Source organism: Hordeum vulgare, chromosome 5H (assembly GCF_904849725.1).
Source record: "Hordeum vulgare subsp. vulgare chromosome 5H, MorexV3_pseudomolecules_assembly, whole genome shotgun sequence".
In the NCBI taxonomy this organism is placed as follows: Eukaryota; Viridiplantae; Streptophyta; class Magnoliopsida; order Poales; family Poaceae; genus Hordeum; species Hordeum vulgare.
The window spans coordinates 13,155,047-13,161,756 of NC_058522.1; positions in this window are offsets into that span (position 1 = coordinate 13,155,047).

Consider the following 6,710-nt stretch of genomic DNA (forward strand, 5'->3'; position numbering starts at 1 on the left):
CTTCGACCATGAGATTGTGCAACTCTGGGATACCGTAGGAGTGCTTTGGGTGTATCAAACGTCACAACGTAACTGGGTGATTATAAAGGTGCACTACGGGTACCTCTGAAAGTGTATGTTGGGTTGGCACGAATCGAGATCGGGATTTGTCACTCCGTGTGACGGAGAGGTATCTCTGGACCCACTCGATAGAACATCATCATGAGATCAATGTGACTAAGGAGTTAGTCACAGGATGACGTGCTACGGAACAAGTAAAGAGACTTACCCGTAACGAGATTGAACAAGGTATAGGTATACCGACGATCGAATCTCGGGCAAGTTCTATACCGACAGACAAAGGGAATTGTATACGGGATTGATTGAATCCTTGACATCGTGGTTCATCCGATTAGATCATCATGGAATGTGTTGGAGCCACCATGGGTATCTAGATCCCGCTGATGGTTATCGGCCGGAGAGTGTCTCGGTAATGTCTGCATGTTTCCCGAACCCGTAGGGTCTACACACTTAAGGTTCGATGATGCTAGGGTTATAGGGAAATGTTATACGAGGTTACCGAAAGTTGTTCGGGGTCCCGGATGAGATCCCGGACGTCACGAGGAGCTCCAGAATGGTCCGAAGGTAAAGATTGATATATAGGATCGATGGTTTTGGACACCGGAAATGTTTCGGGCGTCGCGGGTAGCGTACCGGGACCACCGGAGATGGTCTCGGGGGTCCACCGGGAGGGGCCACCAGCCCCAAGAGGTAACATGGGCCAAAATGTGGAGGGCAACCAGCCCAAAGTGGGCTGGTGCGCCACCCACAAGGGGGCCCAAGGCGCAGGAGGTGGAGAGGGGGGAACCCTAGGCGCTGGTGGGCCTAAGGCCCACCTAGGGGTGCACCACCCCCTCCCCCTGCCCTGGCCGCCGCACCTCCCATCTGGGGGGCTGCCGCACCACCTAGGGTGGGAACCCTAGGGGTGGCACCCCCCTCCTCTCCTCCTATAAATACCTAGAGGTTTGGGGCTGTTTTGGACACCGTTTTCCCTCACCCTCAGCACAGCCCTGCTCCCCCTCCTTCCTCCTCCTCCCACGGTGCTTGGCGAAGCCCTGCCAGGAGACCTCGTCTCTCCATCGAAACAACGCCGTCGTGCTGCCGGAGATCTTCCCCAACCTCTCCCTCCTCCTTGCTGGATCAAGGTGCAGGAGACGTCACCGGGTTGCATGTGTGTTGAACGCGGAGGTGTCGTGGTTCGGCACTAGATCGGAATCACACCACGATCTGAATCGCCGCGAGTACGACTCCATCAACCGCATTCTAGCAACGCCTCCGCTTAGCGATCATCAAAAGTATGAAGATGCACTCACCCCTCTCTCGTTGCTGGTCTCTCCATAGGAAGATCTGAATATGGCGTAGGAAAATTTTGAATTTATGCTATGTTACCCAACAGTGGCATCCGAGTCAGGTTTTCTATGCGTAGATTCTATGCACGAGTAGAACACAAAAGGTTGTGGGCGATGATTTGTCAATTGCTTGCCGCTACTAAGTCTTATTCTTTTCCGGCGGTATTGTGGGATGAAGCGGCCCAGACCAACCTTACACGTACGCTTACGTGAGATTGGTTCCACCGACAGACATGCACACCGTGCATAAAGGTGGCTAGCGGGTGTCTATCTCTCCCACTCTAATCGGATTGGATTTGATGAAAAGGGTCCTTATGAATGGTAAATAGCTTTGGCATATCATCGTTGTGGTTGTCACGTAGGTAAGAAGGCGTTCTTGCTAGAAACCCAAATCAGCCACGTAAAACTTGCAACAACAATTAGAGGACGTCTAACTTGTTTATGCAGGGTTTGACATGTGATGTGATATGGCCAAAGTTGTGATGTTGCATGTATGATGTATGAGATGATCATGTTATTGCAATAGGTTTCACGACTTGCATGTCGATGAGTATGACAACCGGCAGGAGCCATAGGAGTTGTCTTAATTTATTGTATGAGATGCAACGCCATGTGCTTACTACTTTTACTTCATTGCTAACGGTTAGCTATAGTAGTAGTGATAGTAGTAGTTGGCGTGACGACTTCACGGAGACACAATGATGGAGATCATGATGATGGAGATCATGGTGTCACGCCGGTGACAATGATGATCATGCGATGCCTGAAGATGGAGATCGAAAGAGCAAAGATGATAATGTCCATATCATGTCACTATATGATTGCATTGTGATGTTTTTCATGTTTTTCATCTTATTTCTTAGAACGGCGGTAGCATAATAAGATGATCCCTCTTAAAAAAATTCGAGAACGTATTCCCCTAAGTGTGCATCGTTGCGAAGGATCGTTGTCTCGAAGCACCACGTGATGATCGGGTGTGATAGATTCTAACGTTCGCATACAAAGGGTGTAAGCCAGATTTACACACGCAAAACACTTCGGTTGACTCAACGAGCTTAGAATGTACAGACATGACCTCGAATACAAGAGACCGAAAGGTCGAACATGAGTCATATGGTTGAATACGATCAGCATGAAGTTGCTCACCATGACGACTAGTCCGTCTCACGTGATGATCGGACACGGGTTAGTCAACATGGATCATGTATCACTTAGATGACTAGAGGGATGTCGATTTAAGTGGGAGTTCATACTTAATTTGATTAAATGAACTTAATTGTCATGAACTTAGTCTAAAAGTTGTCTTTATAAATATTGTAGATGGCCAACGTCAACCTCAATTTCAACGCATTCCTAGAGAAAAACAAGTTGAAAGATGATTGTAGCAACTATGCGGACTGGGTCCGCAACTTGAAGCTCATCCTTGAAGCAATTAAAAAGGCTTATGTCCTTGATGCGCCGCTAGGTGAGCTTCCCGCTCCCGCAGCAGCCCAAGACATTCTGAACGTCTGGCAAACGCGGAGTGATGACTACTCTATGGTTAGGTGTGGCATTTTATACAGTTTGGAAACGGGGCTCCAAAGGCGTTTTGAGGAACACGATGCATATGAGATGTTCCAAGAGCTGAAACTTGTTTTTCAAGCTCATGCCCGTGTCGAGAGATATGAAGTCTCCGACAAGTTCTTTAGCTGTAATATGGAGGAGAACAGTTCTGTCAGTGAGCACATACTCAAAATGTTTGGGTTACACGGTCGTCTGACTTCACTTGGAGTCAAACTTCCGGATGATGCTATAATTGACAGAATCCTCCAGTCTCTCCCACCAAGCTACAAAGGTTTTGTGTTGAACTACAACATGCAAGGGATGGAGAAAACCATTCCCGAGTTGTACTCGATGCTCAAGTCTGCAGAAGTAGAAATCAAGAAAGAGCATCAAGTGTTGATGGTCAACGTGACCACCAGTTTCAAGAAGGGCAGGGGTAAGAAGAACTTCAAGAAAGATGGCAAAGCCGTTGCCGCGCCCGGTAAGCGAGATGCCGGGAATAAGAAAAAGAATGGACCCAAGCCTCAGACTGAGTGCTTCTATTGCAAGGGAAAAGGTCACTGGAAGCGAAACTGCCCCAAGTACTTAGCGGACAAGAAGGCCGGCAACGTTAAAGGTATATATGATATACATGTTATTGATGTGTACCTTACCAGCGCTCGTAGTAGCTCCTGGGTATTTGATATCGGTGTTGTTGCTCACATTTGCAACTCAAAGCAGGAACTGCGGAATAAGCGGAGACTGGCCAAGGACGAGGTGACGATGCGCGTCGGGAATGGCTCCAAGGTCGATATGATCGCCGTCGGCACGCTACCTCTACATCTACCGTCGGGATTAGTTTTAAACCTTAATAATTGTTATTTAGTACCAGCTTTGAGCATGAATATTGTATCAGGATCTTGCTTAATGCGAGACGGCTACTCATTTAAGTCATACAATAATGGTTGTTCTATTTATATGAGTGATATGTGATACGTCTCCGTTATATCTATAATTTTTTATTATTTCATGCCAATATTCTACAACTTTCATATACTTTTGGCAACTTTTTATACTATTTTTGGGACTAACATATTGATCAAGTGCCCACTGTCAGTTCCTGTTTGTTGCATGTTTTTGTTTCACAGAATATACATACCAAACAAAGTCCGAATGTAATAAAAACTTACGGAGATTTTTTTTGGAATATTTATGATTTTTGGGAAGAAGAATCAACGCTAGGCGATGCACTGAGTGCCCACAAGCCCTATCGCCGCGGCGAGGGGGTGGGCCCACGGCAGGCAGGCTTCTGGCCACTCCTTAAGGCGGTTGGAGCCCTTCTTTCGCCGCAAGAAAGATAATATCCGGAGGAAAATCGTGTTAAAATTTCAGCCCAATCGGAGTTACGGACTCCGGGAATTTAAGAAACGGTGAAACGTAGAATCTGGGAGCGAAGAAATAGATGGACACAGAGAGAGAGATCCAATCTTGGAGGGGGCCCTCCGCCGCCATGGAGACCATGGACCAGAGGGGAAACCCTTCTCCCATCTAGGGAGGAGGTCAAGGAAGAAGAAGGAGGAGGGGGGCTCTCTCCCCCTCTCTCCCGGCGGCGCCGGAACACCGCCCGGGAAATCATCGTGTGACGGCGATCTACACCAACACCTCTGTCTTCTTCACCAACATCTCCATCATCTTCCCCCATCTATATTCAGTGGTTCACTCTCCCGCAACCTGTTGTACCCTCTACTTGAACATGGTGCTTTATGCTACATATTATTATCCAATGATGTGTTGCTATCCTATGATGTCTGAGTAGATTATCGTTGTTGTATCGGTGATTGATGAATTGCTATGATTGGTTTAATTTGCTTGTGGTTATGTTGCTGTCCTTGGGTGCCCATCATATGATCGCGCGTGTGGATCACACCATAGGGTTAGTTGTATGTTGATAGGACTATGTATTGGCATGCTAGAGTGACAGAAGCTTCAAACCTAGCATAGAAATTGATGCATATGGGATTGAAGGGGGACCAATATATCTTATTGCTATGGTTGGGTTTTACCTTAATGAACGTTAGTAGTTGCGGACGCTTGCTAATAGTTCCAATCATAAGTGCATAGAATCCCAAGTAAGGGATGACATGCTAGCAGAGGCCTCTCCCGCATGATACTTGCTATCGATCTAGTAACGTAGTCAATTGCTTAGGGACAATTTCGCAACTCCTACCACCACTTTTCCACACTCGTTAGACACTCGTAGTTGTTTCTTTATCTAACCAGCCCCTAGTTTCATTTACGTGTTCTTTACTTTCTTGCAAGCCTATCCTATCACTCCTAACAAGTACTTCTAGTTTCATACGTGTTCTAGGTAAAGCGAACGTAAAGTGTGCGTAGAATTGTATAGGTGGTCGATAGAACTTGGGGGAATATTTGTCCTACCTTTAGTTCCTCGTTGGGTTCGACACTCTTACTTATCGAGAAAGGCTACAATTGATCCCATATACTTGTGGGTTATCAAGACCTTTTTCTGGCGCCGTTGCCGGGGAGAGATAGTGTGGGTGAATATCCTCGTGTGTGCTTGTTTGCTTTATCACTAAGTAGATTTATTTGCTGTTTTAAGTTGTTCTCTATCTTTAGTTATGGATATGGAACATGAAATACCAAAAAATTAGGTGTACTTGCTACTCATGGAGATGGGGAACCTCCTAAAACCCTCGAGGCTCGTTATGTGGAAAATATTATGCACTTCTTTAATAATCCTGAGAAAGCCCCATTCAATTATATAATGGGATACACATTGGATCAACGTGAAAACTTTAGGGATTATCGCTTGACTCAAAAAGGGAAACTTTTACGGGATCAAATCCATTTGTTGAAATGGTAAGCATGGGAACTATGCAAGAGACATGGTGTTACTTGTTGCTCTAGGATGAAGGCTCCACACCTTCCCTTTTCTTGTGAGTTTAATGATCATAGAACCTTGGCTTCTTATGCTAATGGTATATATGATTACTATGATGTGGATCAAATAGAAGAGTTTCTTTCTTTTTATGGGTGCTTATGAAATTGAGGCTCTGTTTAAAAGGTGTGATGATAATGATGATGCTCCTTACCGATCTAAAAATTTGGCTATGCTTCGTTATTGTTATACTAATTATGAAAATAATGCTCATATTGAACGATTTAAGGTGAAATTTTATGCTGCCCAAGAAGAGATTATTATTTTGCAGGAAACTATGGAAGAAGAAAATGCTGAAATTCTGAGCTCATTAGATGAAAAAGATGAAGAGGAGAGCGAAGAACAAAAGGAGGAAGAGCAGACTAGCTACCCGTATCCACCTTCTAATGAGAGTAACTCTTCTACTCATACATTATTTAATTTCCCTTCGTTCTTACCGAAGGATGAATGCTATGATCCCTTGGATTCGTTTGAATATCCCTTTTTGATGAACTTGATGCATGCTATGCTTGTGGCCATGTTGCCAATATGAATGATGCTTATGAAGATGAGATAGCTATATTCCCTTATGTTAAACATGATGATTTTTATGAATATGATATGCATGTGCTTTCTGCTCCTACTTGCAGTTATTATGAGAGAGGAACTGCATCTCCACCTCTCTATGTTTCCAATACGATAAAATTGCAAGAAACTGCTTATGCTATGTATTGGCCTTTACTTGGTGTGCATGAATTGTTCTTTTCTGACATGCCAATGCATAGGAAGAGAGCTAGACTTCATCATTGCTTGATATATGTTACCTTGTGCTCACTACTAAATTTCAAATCATTGCTAATCAA